This window comes from Etheostoma cragini, chromosome 12 (genome assembly GCF_013103735.1).
Source record: "Etheostoma cragini isolate CJK2018 chromosome 12, CSU_Ecrag_1.0, whole genome shotgun sequence".
Classification (NCBI taxonomy): Eukaryota; Metazoa; Chordata; class Actinopteri; order Perciformes; family Percidae; genus Etheostoma; species Etheostoma cragini.
Window position 1 is genome coordinate 16,960,369 of NC_048418.1, and position 15,084 is coordinate 16,975,452.

A 15,084-nucleotide genomic window follows, 5' to 3' on the forward strand; every position below is an offset into this window, starting at 1 on the left:
ACACACACACACACACACACACCTTCCTGTTTGTCAGGTGCTAAGGAAGCCAACAGTGCCCACGCAACAACAAACTTGTGAGACAGAGCTAAATAAAAACACCTCCATGGTGATTTTTTCCATCAGTTATAAACATCGAAGATGCAATCAGCTGCAGTTGAAGAATTTCAGTTTACTTCACACAGGTGTGACCCTAACACCTCTGAAGCTCTCTGAATTAGCTGATCTTAGGAATTCACTTTGAGCAGGGCTAATTTGGTTGCATATTGAAACATGTAAAAAACGTAGTCTCTGTCCTGCCTTCAGTGAGGGGAATCAGAAGGGCATCTGACTTTCCGTCTGACTTTGTTTTTCACACTTTGCTGCTAAATCTCACGAGAGATTACTTTGCAACTGTATGTTAAATCTCTTTGTCATTTGATCTTTTTATCGGCGTCAGCAGCGTTTAGCAGCGTAACTTCTGCACATGTACTTACTTACTCAACTGTATGAATCGTTCCTGGACTACTGTTATTATTCCTTCAATTAAGAGTTTATTTCTCTTCGTCAGCTTCCTATGAGACAGCTTTTTTATTTTCTTGGAAACAGCGTGTCCACAACGTTGAATAATGTGGAGACACCTTGTGTGAGAGACTGTTAATCCACTAATGTCTTTGCTAAGAAGAGACTCTGCTGACAAGACAGAAAGTCACACAGCCTGGAAACAGATGGCCAGAAGATGCAGAGGATGCACTGAGTCTCCAGATTAAGTTTTAAAAGGGATTTATTGGGCTTGCACTGTAACAATATCTGTACAGGCACTTTGAATCAATCATCGAGTATGTGCTTCGGGTATGAGAATGACATGTGGATGTGCTTCATCCCTATAACAACTGCTTCATTGTTTTCAGGACATGTGCTTTGTCATTAATTGTCATCCCCTCCATCATCACTGAATTACTAAATTGAAAAGGAAGTTTAGCACATGAGAAGCACAAGCAAGTGTTCAGACCACACTGTGGTCAACAACACTTGTGATAGGAAGCATGACGAGACGGACAACTCACCCCCCGGCTGAATGAGATCATTGAGAATCGACAGGTCAGCAGCTCCTCCACTCATATGACAGCTGAGAAAGTTCCTTTACCAGCCCGGTCAACGGCTCACATGATGGACACCAAACAGAATAAAAGGAATGAGCAAAGTCATTAAACAGACCAGTGAGGCAGCAAGTTTGTCTGCTTTAACCTCATTTCCTCACATTATAGATATAAACATAATCCTCATAATGCTAATGGTCTGACAATGGACACATTCAGGTTGCCCGGGAGCTGTAAAAACACAAGTTTTTCTTCATAGATTTGAAAAGAATGTGTCCATTGTAATGACCCATTTGACCTCAGAATAGTAATCTGGTTTCAGTTGGATGGGTACCAAATTTGATACTTTTTCAGCACCAATCAAATTGCCTCCTTACTACCGAGTATTTGAAAATGTCTCGACATTCAATTCCAAATTTCAATACCTAAGGAGTAAATGTCATCAGCATTAATGAGCCTGCAGCATTCAGCATTCATGTACTAAGATCTAACAATGCTGGTGATTGGCTGTCTAACGCCACACATTGTAGAGGCAAGGAAAAGCTCTGTGTTACACACAGAGACCGGGGCTCATGTAGTAGCCGTAACATTGTCATTTCTTTTTGTTAAAATGGAATTGATGAAATTGGTGTGGAGTACAGTATCGTTCAGGAACCGGCATCGTGGCCTGGTCCCACCAGACTGACTTTCACTTTTGCCGCTTGTCTGTCCTCTCTCCATTGACAAGTGTTAACTTCCTTGAAGGCGGGTACTCTGTTGAAGTTTAAAACTATTTTATCTGCCCAGAGCCAATCTGGATCGGCCGTAACCAATCGTTAACGTTCGGTCGTAACGTACTGTTTGTCACGCGCATGTGCAACAACAGGGGAGACCAGCAAGGCCAATATTTAGCATTAGCATTGCTAGAACCCGTGGGGAGGAGGGCCAAACCTCATGGCCACCAATAAGACTCAGCAAAGATTGTTCTTGCTCGGGCTTTAACATCTGGATATTCGGTATCGTTGCCACAACAGACCGAATGGCTTTTCTCTGTCTGTTATTGGTTTGGCTTTGTTGAGTTTATTTCAACAAAGAAATTCCAAGTAGCCTTTTCTTCATCAGCTGACAGCCTTCCATCAGTTGGGACATGGAACTGCAGACATGTGAGTTCAATCCGAACACAAGCTCCCCTCATAAATTGAGTTAAACAACTCTCGTGAGTTGGGAATGTTTTGTCACACTACTGTGTCAAAGATCAAAAATTCACTTTCATGCTGTTCTCCGTTTAGCTCGGCTCAGTTTGGAAAATCCCATGCGATTCCTGGTCAAAATCTCTACATGTGGTGATGATGTGGTGCGATCACAAGGGAAATACAGTATATATGACAGGTTTTTACTTGAAAAAGAAATTGTAACAAAACCTTAAAAAGTTTAAAATCACATGGGAATTGTGTGCCTGGAATCTTTCTAACACAAAATCTCAATTTTAATCTCTGTATAAGGGTAATTACTCCTTTGATCCAGCAGCTCACAAGATCAGTAAGTCAGATTCACCGGCCCAGCCTCTTTCAACTAAATGTTTTTCCTTTTCAATGAGAAGTGTTTTTGTAAACCTCAAGAAAAGCTTTTTTTTTTCTTCTTTTCACTCTACAATCTCTGAAGGCTGCTTACTTTGTTGGACAATCTAGACACTGAAAAGCCTCCTACTACAAGTATGTTGGAGCTACAACTCCATCTGTTGTAGAATAAGCGCTTATTGTAGGACAAGGCACCCTGGGCGCTCTCACACATCTCAATGGGACACTTTGTGCTGTGTCCATTTTTATGTGGGGGTTGTCTGGAAACACCCCCAGGCGGCTTCATCAGCTCCTAATTCAAAGTCAAGACTTAAAATACAACTGGTGAGAGAAGAATAGGTCTCAAAGTTATACAATAATACTGCTTTATTGATTTTGTTATTGACTTCATTGTGCCTGGTTGGAACGAGCTGATTGCTTGGCCTGTGGTGTTGCTGCTTGTTGAATTCTTCTAAACCAAATTGTACCCCAAAATGACTTACAGAAGGACCGCAAACCACTTAACATGCAACTCCACTGTATAGCCTACTACTGACTTTTAGTGTAGGGGGTACTGATGTATGTCTACATCAGAGGAGGACATTGTACATCTGCATTTACCTGACAGAGAACGTTGCAGATTCAGAATGTGATCACGAAACATCACAGTGAAAATGTGGAGTAATCAGAGATTAGTCTCATGGACTTGTAGCAGGGCGCTTCCCACCCGGCCTGCAATGGGAGCTAATCATTGCCTATCTGCGTTAATCAACCACCAGAATCGGACCGTTTGTTTGTGAGAGAGAGAGAGAGAGAGAGAGAGAAAGACAGAGAGAGAGAGAGAGAGAGAGAGAGAGAGAGAGAGGTGTTCATTTCCATACAGGTGTAGCGGCTTGATGGTTAACGGTGAAGTATGGATTTGATGCACAAGGGGTATTTTGGCGACGTTAATGTTATTAGTGTTGTAAATTAGCAATAGATTTAATTAACCCGACCCAGGGTGAGTCAAATGAAAAGTGCCATGTCTGCCCGGTTCAGCTCTGAGAGTTTCTCAAATTGCACAGCACTGTGAAGGAATAGTCTCTGAGATTACGTTATATTCGGCCTCTATTTAGACGTGAATATAGGCTACAGCTCAAAGCAACTTAACACTATCTGCTGTAGTGTCTGCCTTTAATGTTGGAAGCGTTCTGCATGTGGCGTCTGCATGTGACGTGCAGGTTCATCTTCCCCCAAACAAGTCCCAAAACACGGACAAACATACATATATGTGTGTGATATATGATATGCGATCAGGATGCAGCACTGGAGAAAACAAAAGAGAGCACAAAGAGAGCACAGACAAAATGTGAGATGTCTTGCTGAGACATTTTACTTTCACTTTTTTTGACTTAGTCCCTGTTTTTGTTCGTTTTTTTTGTCTCTGTCTCCTTTCGTTCACCACTTCTCTTTCCGCTCTCCCCAAACCCAAACAAACATTAGCGCTGAAGAGAGATTCCAGACCGGACCAGACTGATAAGAGGGTAATTCCCACACGTTTGACACACAAACACACACACACACACACACACACACACACACACACAGACACACACACACACGTGTTCAGACATACACATGTCATACACAAAGAGCCATAAAAGTAGAGGAGCCAAAGTTCACCACGACACAAAGTGTCAAAGCTCAGATGAAAAGTGATAAGACTTTAAGTCGAGCTAAGATTTAATTACGCATTCTAGCTTTAATTTTTGGAACATGAAGGGAACATGTTTGATTTACCACACGGGAAGTACCTGCAATGTGATTCCCCTACGTACACAGGGAGTTAGAGTGAAGAAAGGAGACTTGTTCATGAGGTAGAACTTCTGCCCATAAAATCCCCATTTTTCTGTGAATTGACATATAAACATGAATAGGGAAGGGACTCTCTTTTAAGGGTAAACCAACTGTTAACACGTCTCAGCATTCAGATGTCATGACATACAGTACATGGGAAGCACATTTTAAAACCTTGTGACAGAATGACATAAAGCCAAAAACGGCATTTGGTGGTCATCGGGACAACATACTACACAAATAAAACCCCAAAGGCATGCTGACAACCATTCACATGAAGAGATAACAAGTTTAATCTAATCCAGGAGGAATGTGGGGGAAAACCCAAAACCTGTCTGACTGGCTGGAAGCAAACTCAGCGAGCTGTGATAATGGGATTATTGTGCTATATTTCAAGCTGTCTTGTGCCGACGGCTAGCATAGTTGTATGACTTTCTCTACTACAAGAGACGTCTTGGACCCTGTAAAGTCCCCAGAGCTAAAACCGGCTTGGAAACCACTATAAAGGATTTTTCTGTCTACCGCCCATTTTAGATCCCCGCCCCAGCTCACTGTAAAGTTCATGAGAAACAGGTTGCTGTAGATCTTCACAAGGATCAATTTCCCATAGCCATCACATGGGCACATAGCACAGTTTTAGTGAGGAGGGTGGTGTACAAAACAATTACCTTACCTATAGGCTAAGCTAGGGCATTTTCACTTGTGTTTTTTAGTTTCTGTAACTCATTTGACTTTACTTCTAACAGTACCAGCACCATTGGAACAGGGAAATTCTAAGAGGATTGATAAGTCACTCTGCCATTTGATAACATGGTAAACAGTTGTCACAAAAAGTGAATGTGGAGGAGGGACAATAATAGTTCTATTAGTCAGCAAAACACCCAGCTACCCAGCTCTGGATCTCCCCATCACAGCCTCCACTACTTTTCATAACGGCCTTTGATGTATTTCAATAAACTGCGGGGCTGTCCCACGGGTGCCACCTTCATCAGAACAACACACCGTGTGTATTCATAATCAATCTTTCAATAAGGGGATCCTAGAAAACCATCTTCCACATCTGAGCTGTCCGTATGCGTTTGTGAAGGCGTTTGTGTTGGCGTGTGGGTAAAACCAAAGTGAGAAGGTAATCTTGAAAGTTTTTGCTTGAAAGAAAAGGTTTCTCTGCTCGACACTGTCGGGTTCCTGTAATCTCTTCAGGTTTTACCAGCATGCATTTCCCTGTTTAAATAAACCAGTGGGCCTGAAGGATAAACCCTGCAACATCATGGTAGGAAATAAAATTTAAAAGACAATGAGCACCACCAGAAGAAAAATCATAAAGGCAATCAAAACAGCTCATATAACCTGTCACTTATCTTGGCGTCAGACCTCAATACAGCCGACTGTAAATAGCTGAAGTTGACAGGAGTGTATTTTATGATAGCTGCCAGATAAGGCTGTCAGATACGTTGTTTGCTCATGAAACTCCATGGCCTGGATCTCATCAAATTGTGGTAAAATACTGTTAGATTTTTGATTTTTGGCCATTTTTCATTGCGCTATGCATTTCTGGTTCTTAGGTTTTTATGCAGCGTACACGCCACTCTTCACTAGTGACCTTTTTCAGATAAAAGAGATTCCAGGGAATGAAAAGAGGGAAGTGAAAGAACAGTGAGTGGGTAGGAAAAGACTGAGTCAGTCACACAGTAAAACTATTAAAATTTTAAGGGAAGTATGAATGCCACCAAATCTAAATGAGCTCCCCCAGAACCAAATCTGCAAACACTGAAATTACCACCACAAACATTCCACAAGAGCTTTCATTTGTTTTACTTTTGTGAAGCAGAGGAACCTCATTTGAACTCGTAAACAGAGGGCGGAAAAATCCTATGCAATGACTTTGACCATAAGTATATTAGCTTTATTTATTTACTTAGACTAAATTCTGTTTTCCCCAGTATGTCAGTTCAATGGAAAAGTACCTTTACTTCAGAGATCTCTTGGCGAGGTATGCTCAAACCCAAGTAGTTTGTAGGGACTGAAGGCAGAAGGCGTTCTGAATGGCAACACATGGCGATTGGGAGAAACACCGGCCAACATAGAGATGGGCAATAAGGAATAGTCCATCAAACACGTGGACAATGGCGCACTTCATCTGACTGTCTCTCTTGGCAGACATTTATTGTATTGTACTCTTTTGTACATACGAAAAGAAACAGAAATCTAGAGAGAGAAGTTCAAACCCTGCTCAGTTTCTAAACCTCTGATCATTGGTTTTGAAAAGTTGAGGAAATTCTTACACACAGACCCCAAAATTCTGAGGTGTGAAATGTCTGGAAGGAAGGGGGGTTTCCTATGCTGTTTGACCATCAGACAAACACCTGTCCTCAGACAAGGCATTTAGGAAATGAGAGATGATAATGATGCAGCATTACATGCCAGAAGAGCATCATTATAAGATAAGTTTTAAACAGTAATTTACAATACAAGTACGATTGTAGAAGTAGGCCTACAGTTCAAAGACGTTTGACACAATGATTCAATCCTAATAGGTCGCAAACAGCCAGCAAACTATCAGGAGCTTACGTGGATTTGATTTGCTGTCACTAATAAACAAAAGCTCTCATTCCCATAATTTAATGGTTTATTTTCTATCTTTTGATTTTTCCTGGGAATGTCTTTGTAAACATACAATGGATTACACAATTACTATCACATTGTTGTTCATACAACATTGAAAGAGAATGTCATGGTAACTGCTTTTATGAAAACTGAAAGGACAATAACATGAAAATCATGTTAATTGTACTTCTTTTTTGTCTGTCCATGGAGGCAGGTAGGCTATTTAAGGGCATACGGACTCTAAAAGTGTTGTATTTTAACCCTAAATTCAGGGAGTTTGCACCAGTCTGTGTCATGGTATTAATGTTCTCTTACACCGTTTCCTGTCAGCAGTCAGCAGTCAGCACTCCCACTCTGAGAGGCTGCAGAAATTCCAAGCCAATCTTAGATGGGACAAAACTCAGTCCTGCATGAAAGACTGTATTCTGAACGGTGGTTACTATTTTAAATTTGTCTTTCGTACTTGTATACATCTGTTTTATGTGTGTGGGTCTGGTCTCAGTAGAGGTGGTCATCAATTATGTGTCTGGTTTGAGAAAATGAATTGACCCATTCAACAGGACGGGAATGCTAATTTGTTCTCTGAATCTGGTTCCAAACCTCGGAATCAGCGGCAACATCTGCTTTTGGTCTGTTGTTGTGCCCTTTGACGGCTGTTAGAAAAACAATCAGAACCAATCAGAGCTTAACAGGCTGGTTTATGAATGGGGGTGCCATCTTTGTACATAGCTAGCTAGCATCTTAGTTAGAATCTTAGTGTCATTAATTAAATACTAAAGTTACAGAAAAATCAACCCAGCCGTGAATATATTTTTTTAAGTCAGATACAAAGACTTTTAAGTGACATATTTCTTACGGCTCGTGACATCCTTGTTTTTCACATTGAAACTAAATTGAATTTCAGTGTGATTGTTTCCCCAGAGCTGCACGTTTGCGTGTCTACACATTCAGGCCCCTGTTCGATTATGAATATGTGTTTTTGCCAGAAAACGTCAACAGTCAGTATCAACTGACAAAATTAGTAATACACTGTAGCTCACATGTACTTTATTCTTTCCATAAACCTCTCACATTGCAGCCCCCGTGTCACGTTGAAAATAGCTGTGCTGTTTGACTCTGCAATTAAGGGCAAGTGTGGCATAACTGTCACCTACCACCCACTAACACACACACAGACATACACACACACTCACAGAAATGAGGCATTAGCACATTACAGGATGTGTTGCCAGGGCAATGCGACAACCCATAATCACTCTGTGAGTGTGTGTCTTGGTGAGTCACCCAGTGTTAATCCATGTGCGTGTCTTCTGAGTGCTTCTTTGCCTTAAATGTGCCTTTTTGTGTGCAGTCCTGTGGATTTTTAATGATCATATTTGAATAGAATTTTCTGAATTGAATCATTTAGGTTTATTTGTCAGTATTTGGATAACAGATGACTCCATTTCTTAATGTACGTCTGTGATTTGTGTGTGTGTGTGTGTGTGTGTGTGTGACAGGTTAGGACATGGCATAGTTACTTTGCTGACGAGTGTACCCAATGTTTTCTCCAGTGACCACCTGCTCCTCTCTCACTCTACATTATTCTTGTTATCTCTCTCTCTCTCTCTCTCTCTTTCTCTCTTTCTTTTTCTTTTGTATTTTCCAGAAACCAGGTCCTCAATTTTTCATCCAGGATCCTCCCCTTTGCTAAGTCTTGTCCCAGGTGCAAAGCTCAAACACAGTACTTTGGAAGATGCTGTATCTGGTTCCACAGTGCAATCAACCCCCCCCTCCCCCCCCTCAAACATGCACTTTGTCAGCTCTGACTAGCACATGGAATTCCAGTGAGATAGGTCTAGCGATGCAAGTTTAACTCACGATCAATCGCAAATTAATCTCACATTTTTTATCTGTCCTAAATGTACTTTTAAAGAGTTTTTTTTCAAGTTTGTAATGCTCTTATCAACATGGGAGTGGACAAATAAGCTTTCTTTATGAAAATGTTTGTTAGTATTGCAACAATCCAAAACAATGCAAAATACAGTTTGGTATATTGTTGAATAGTATTAACCTCAAAGGTTATGCTCCAAAAAATATGCTGAAGGAATAATATGGCAAACTCAAGCCCATCACGCAACACATTGGCAAATTGACCTGAGTGTAACGTAACTTGGTAACACTAACACAACGTAGTGTAAAGTTAACTAGATGTGACATTTTCTAAGCAACTCAACACAAAAAACTGGACCTTTTGCATTACAGCAACAGACACATTATACAAGTACATTGGTCAACTAACTGTGATTTAACAATGTAATTGTTTTAACCTTTAAAAAAAAAAAGGCTCACAGTCTAGAAAACTATCTGTGTGCTTAGTCTAATCCTGTGGTTTTATTTTGACCAATTTTAGTGTTGCAATTTAGTGTTCAATTATTTAAAAGAACAATAGCAGTGCAATACTCAAAGATCAGACCCCTGCAGCACATCACACATCACAGTTCACTGTACCCCATACTGTTTTATTGTTGAAGGAGGGGGGTTTGTGAGCGTGTGTGTTGCTGGGATTTGTGTTATCTGTGTGTTTGTGTTTAACACTTTTTGGGTGAATCATGGGCCTCATGCCGGGCTGGTGATCTATGATGGGCTGGTGTGACCTCTTCCCAGCGACTCTCTCAGGCAACTCTACACATGTGATGCTGGGGATCGGTGGAGCAGATTACACATGTTAAAGTTGTGTCTTTAAATGGTATTTCTGGCTCAGCTCCACATTTCAGATCGTGTTAAAGGCTATTCAGCACAGTGGGGAAAACCGTCGGCAAACAGTTACATTAAACGCCTCATCCAGGTTTGGGAGTGGGGATTTTAGACTCCAGCTGTGACAGCTGCTGCAGTTGTCTTGCAAATAACTCTCTGAAAATGTCACTGCGAGTGCCTGTTTTTCTATGGTGCAATAAATGTGCTTTCCCACTAAAGAAACAAAGTGGTGAATGACTGACATGTAATTTGTGTAGTGTTCACCAACATTAGAGATGTCATGCATTGATCTTTTTGGCTAATTTGAGTAAAGGCCCTTGTTAAACTATGAAAATGTTTTTAACCACCAAAGCAATGGTACAAGTATTATTTAACTTAATGTTACCCATGCTTGCACGGGTTTGATTTTGAGTTTTTATAAGCTGCTGCTTCCGTCTCTGATGGCAAACACAGCTTACACTACACAGTAAAGCTGTTGCCTTTCTTGCACTTGAAGCTGAAGTGGTTGCTTGAATACGGCAATGGGGTTGACTTCATTTTCTCCAAGTTCAAATTTAGCAGAATTTAACGGGGTTTCGCTTTTAGCTTGGTCTGCCCCACCGGTGTTTGACTTGGCTGTCTTTATCCTTCTTGTGATTTCAGTTGGCTTTACCACATTTAAATCACAAGACATGTGCTCATCATTTGACCGGCAAAGACAAATGCAAAGTAACTGAAATTATGGAATTTCTTTGACAAATGAAGTCCTCCACACTACAATAGCACACTAGCTGTGGTGGATGTCTGTGTTAATAACACCACTCTTTGATCTCAAAACTTAACCAGGAACGAGGAAGTAAATTACTCAATCAGAATCAGAATCAGCAGGTATGAGGACACATACGAGGAAGTTTACTTTGGAGCATTGTTGCTCACAATCTGATCACACATACAAAAAAACAAAAACAGGAAGGCATGCCAAACTAAATATTGAATGTAATGTAGAAACTCAATGGAAGGCAGATATGAAAGTTAGTAAAATTGACGTGAACAATTTCTGCTTTTGTTCTTTGAACACACAGCTCATTCATAGAAAAAGTTAAAAGAAAAAAGGGATTATGATCCAGTTGCCATAGCAACTGTAACTTGGTTAGTAGGATGCAAGTGTATGTGTAGCATGACTCTACATAACGCATCCAGACCCAACTAAAGTTGTACTATGTGTAAATGTTGCCCTGCACCGATGGTAGCATCACATGATTAGAGCTTGAACATCTGTACAGGCCAATGACCTGAAGTGCATTACCTGTGTGCCTTGAAGTACTTCGTAGATGAAAGCTGACTTACATTGATCAATCGCTCAGTGATTTTAGCCATGTACACCAGAAGTGTGCGATGCAGGATGCAATGATTAACATGTTGGTGGAAACAAATTTGCATGTTCTACAGGGACATATTTTCACTTTTGTTTTTCATGATCTTCAAATAAAAACTGACATGAACACAGCACAGCAGAGTGAGTCAGCATGCATGTATTTTAGATTTAGAGAACAAAACAGATGCCACTGTACAATCAAGTTAATCTGATTTCATTGCATTTGAGGAATGTTTAATTAATCTCCACCCTGGTGTGCCATTTAGGTTAATTCGTTATGAATCACCAATTGTTTCATATTCTATACCTCTGTTAGCTTTACTTGAGTGATCAAACCAGTCCTCACATTTTGACCCCAATGAAGCACAGAGCTAAATTTGTAATCCTCAATCTTACTTCAAACGTCGTGACTGTATTTAGAAATCCACTTTAAGAAATAAATTTCAGCTTCAATTCAGAAAGTACAGAAGAATGCCAGACTTCCACCTTTTACTTTGTGTCTTACAGTTGACAATGCATGGTAGCTTGTCATCGATACTGTCTTGGGCTACCATATTGTAAGCAATAATCCCTGTATTGTCAATAACCTCTTTATTATTGTATTAAACCAGCAATAATTGATTTGTCTAATTGTAATTCTCTGTGATTTTCCTTCATTGTCATGATTTTCTTTTTATTGTAGTTGCTTTAAGTAACTTGCATACCAAAAGTCTATCGAATAAAACGTTTTGAGTTTACTTCCCAAAGATACATGTTAATTTAGCCAGGTCATGACCTGGTTCCCCACCCAGATCAATAGTCTGGGAGGCCAATGTCATCAATACAAGCTCCAGAGCAAGTACGTCATGCATCTGTTATCAGAGCGGATCTACGCCGGAGGGGAATTAGGTAGGAAAGAATCATGACTGCATTTATGCATTCCTTCACTGGAAACAGCACAGCAGTGTTTCTCTCCACTCTGAAAGGAAAAGGTATCATGTCCTTGCATTTCTGAAAGAACACATAGCTAGGCAGAGTGGCCTCTCATTGCTGAATGAATAGATATTGCCAAAGAGTATTCTTGCTTTTGTGAAAACATTTTCCTGCCCTGGGGTTGCAATCATACAAATATGCTAGGCATTTAGTGCCTTGAGATAAACTGAGATCAGCATTTCTTCACACTGAGGTCAATCAAAAAATTTAATTGTAAATCAAATTGAATAGTGGAGTCCACAGGGCTGAAAACTGTTAGTACACTTGTAAAAAAAGACTTGAGGTTTTGAAGGGCAGAGACTAAAAAGGAGTGCATAAATGATGGAGTAGGACAGTACGACAGTGTGCATCATGCCTCTCTCAGCACAGAGGATCTCCCTGGCCAACGAGTGAGAACAAGAGAAAGGAAGACACCAGTATGATAGCTTCCTCTGCACAGAGCCAGCCGACCATCCATCCATATAGACACAGACAGGTAGTTCCCAGAGGTACTCCTTTGGTGAATAAAAATGGGAGGCCAGAGTGCACAATTTTCTCTGTCCCTCATCCGTGGCCCTCCCTTTGTCTCCTGTCTTTCTGTCTTTGCATTCCCTTGTCCCCCTTTCTCTCTGCCTGTCTCCTTCCTTCATCTTCATCATTTATCTACTTCTTTTCTCCCTCTTTAATTTCTTGCTTTGACCTTTATTCCACCCCCAAACTTTCTTTTATTTATGCACTTCCACTCTTGCTTTCTCTCTTTCTTCATCCCCTCCCTTGCTCGTACTCTAAACCAAGCTGGGAATAGAGGCTTGTGTCTTGGAGAAGCTAGAAGCTACAGCAGAATACCAAATAGCAAACAGGACATAGAGACAGAAAAAGAGAGTAAGAGAGAGAGAGAGAGAGAGCGAGGGAGAGAGAGAAGAGCACACAGCGCAATGATGTCACGGCTCAGACATGATCTGCCTACATAACGGGGTTATCGCCACAGCTGTCACCCTTACTCATCCTCTGGTCAATGAATCATTGGATTTTTTTACGTGTTTGATTCATTCATGCTAGGGATGAAGTTATTAATACCTTGCAGAGAATAATCATGAATGGGAATGTAATCGTTATATTATAGCTTTCTGAAGAAATATATTGTGCATGTTTTTGTAGATACGAGGATGACTGACTTCCACTGAAGTAGCTTTCCCTGCTCTTCATGTTAACGCATTGCACAGTCACAGAAATATTTCTTATCTATAAAATAAACTCTGCTACGTGAGACCTTTGCAGCTGGTGTGTTTTATTGCTTTTTATTACACTCCCTGAAACAACAGTGACTCATGCAAGTCTGTGTGAGATGCTGTGAATTCTTGTACTCAAATTGGGTTTAGAAATGTGGTCTAAAGAGTGGGCCTGGAGCATAACTGGTGATTAGATGGCCTTATGTATGTGTGAATGTGTCTGTGTGATACATCAAGCTATTTAAACTGTCAGCTAACATTCCCCAAAGTCTCACCTTCAGATTAGGTCTCATTTTCATTATGCAACTCTCTAGTATTGCAATAAGATGCTAACTCATCAAACCCTCAAAAATAGAAAATGAGAGAAAGGAACAGAGGAGGGGGCCATCTTCAAGGATGGACTGACATGCAGGAGATGATGTTTACAGAGTAGACAGACATGTAGTAAAATTACAATAAGGACAAAACAGCAACTACCAAAGAAGCTGGCATGGCTCAAAAACCGGTTTGCAGTCGGGAGGGGTGATTGCTCTTCTGCCGAGGAAGCTATGCTAGTGCTTCTGCTAACAGCCCTGCCATCAAGCCTTGGGTTAAATTTAGCTTTAGCGCAAGCTAGTAGGAGAAAAGATAGTCTTGCATTGCCATATTATTCTACAGCGCTGTGGAGGAGGGTCTGGCTAGTCCACATTGCATTCAGGGATGGAAGAAAAACATGCTATGGTTTATTAGCATTTCTTTGAACCAATCGCAATCGTCTTGGGCGACGTTAAGCGTCGGACGAAACAAAGGTGCCTATGCAAAATGGCCTTGGGAAGGAAACTGTTTTGATGGAACATGTGACATTCAAAAACTCAGATTAAACAGATAGTCTAGTTAGCTGTGTGGATCTACCTTAGACAGGCTAATTGTGGATGTGTAGAGGCTAAGCTAGATGTTAAACCTGGGGTCAGCAACCTTAGGACGCTCAACCAATAGCACACAAGCAGTAAGTGTGCAAGAGGGTTTTGTGGAACACAGACCACAATTTGCAACTACAGGGGCTGTTGTGATTTCAATAGTCTGACCTTTTAACTAGATAGATGTCTGTGCTTCAAGCTGTTAAGGATTTGGAAAAACCAGACTGTGTAAAGGGGCATGCATGGAGCAGCTCAAGCTGCAGCAGTTGCGTGTGCCATGCATTAATATTCATACGACCCCTGGCAGAATGGGTGTAGAAATCCTTTTAGAGAATGGTTTATCAGGAAGATAGACTGAAAGAAAAAAAAGATCATTGTAGAGCAGGCTGTAAGGCAGCAGCAGGGCAGCAGCAGAAGGGGCATTGTGGCAAGTCAACACTGCAAAGCTTTGTATGGACATCAGCAGGTGGGATCAGCCAGAGCCATCCCACTACCCACACCCCCCCCTGCCCTGCACAAAAACAGACACTGGTCCACGTATATATTTGCATAGATGCCAGCAAACATCCTTATTTTAAAGCGGCTCACAGTATGTACATGGGAACAGTAAAGATGTACTAAATTATCAGTACAGTGGGTTCACATCAGAAACAGAGTTATTTTTAAACGGAGATAAAAGAAAAAATCCATCTGCCATGACGAAAGCAGTGAACACTGAGTTGACACATGACCTTAAGACTCGACGGCTGCCACTATTTCAGCCCTACGAAATCGTAACCGCCACTGCTCCTCCTCTTTTCCCTCCTCCTCCTGCTCCTCCTGTCTTTACTAAGTGACTACAGACTCCGTTGATTGCCATTGCTA

General features: G+C 41.0%; 1 long non-coding RNA gene across 1 annotated transcript in view; it reads right to left on the reverse strand.

Moving 5' to 3' along the window:
* Positions 1–14,587, reverse strand: part of LOC117954306 — a 23,038-nt gene extending 8,451 nt beyond the window's left edge. The window contains exons 1-2 of the long non-coding RNA XR_004658793.1: positions 14,576–14,587; positions 12,815–12,831 (exon numbers count right to left, since the gene is read on the reverse strand). This is a non-coding gene — a long non-coding RNA (uncharacterized LOC117954306). The remainder of the gene's footprint in view (positions 1–12,814; positions 12,832–14,575) is intronic.
* Between the last annotated feature and the right edge of the window lie 497 nt (positions 14,588–15,084).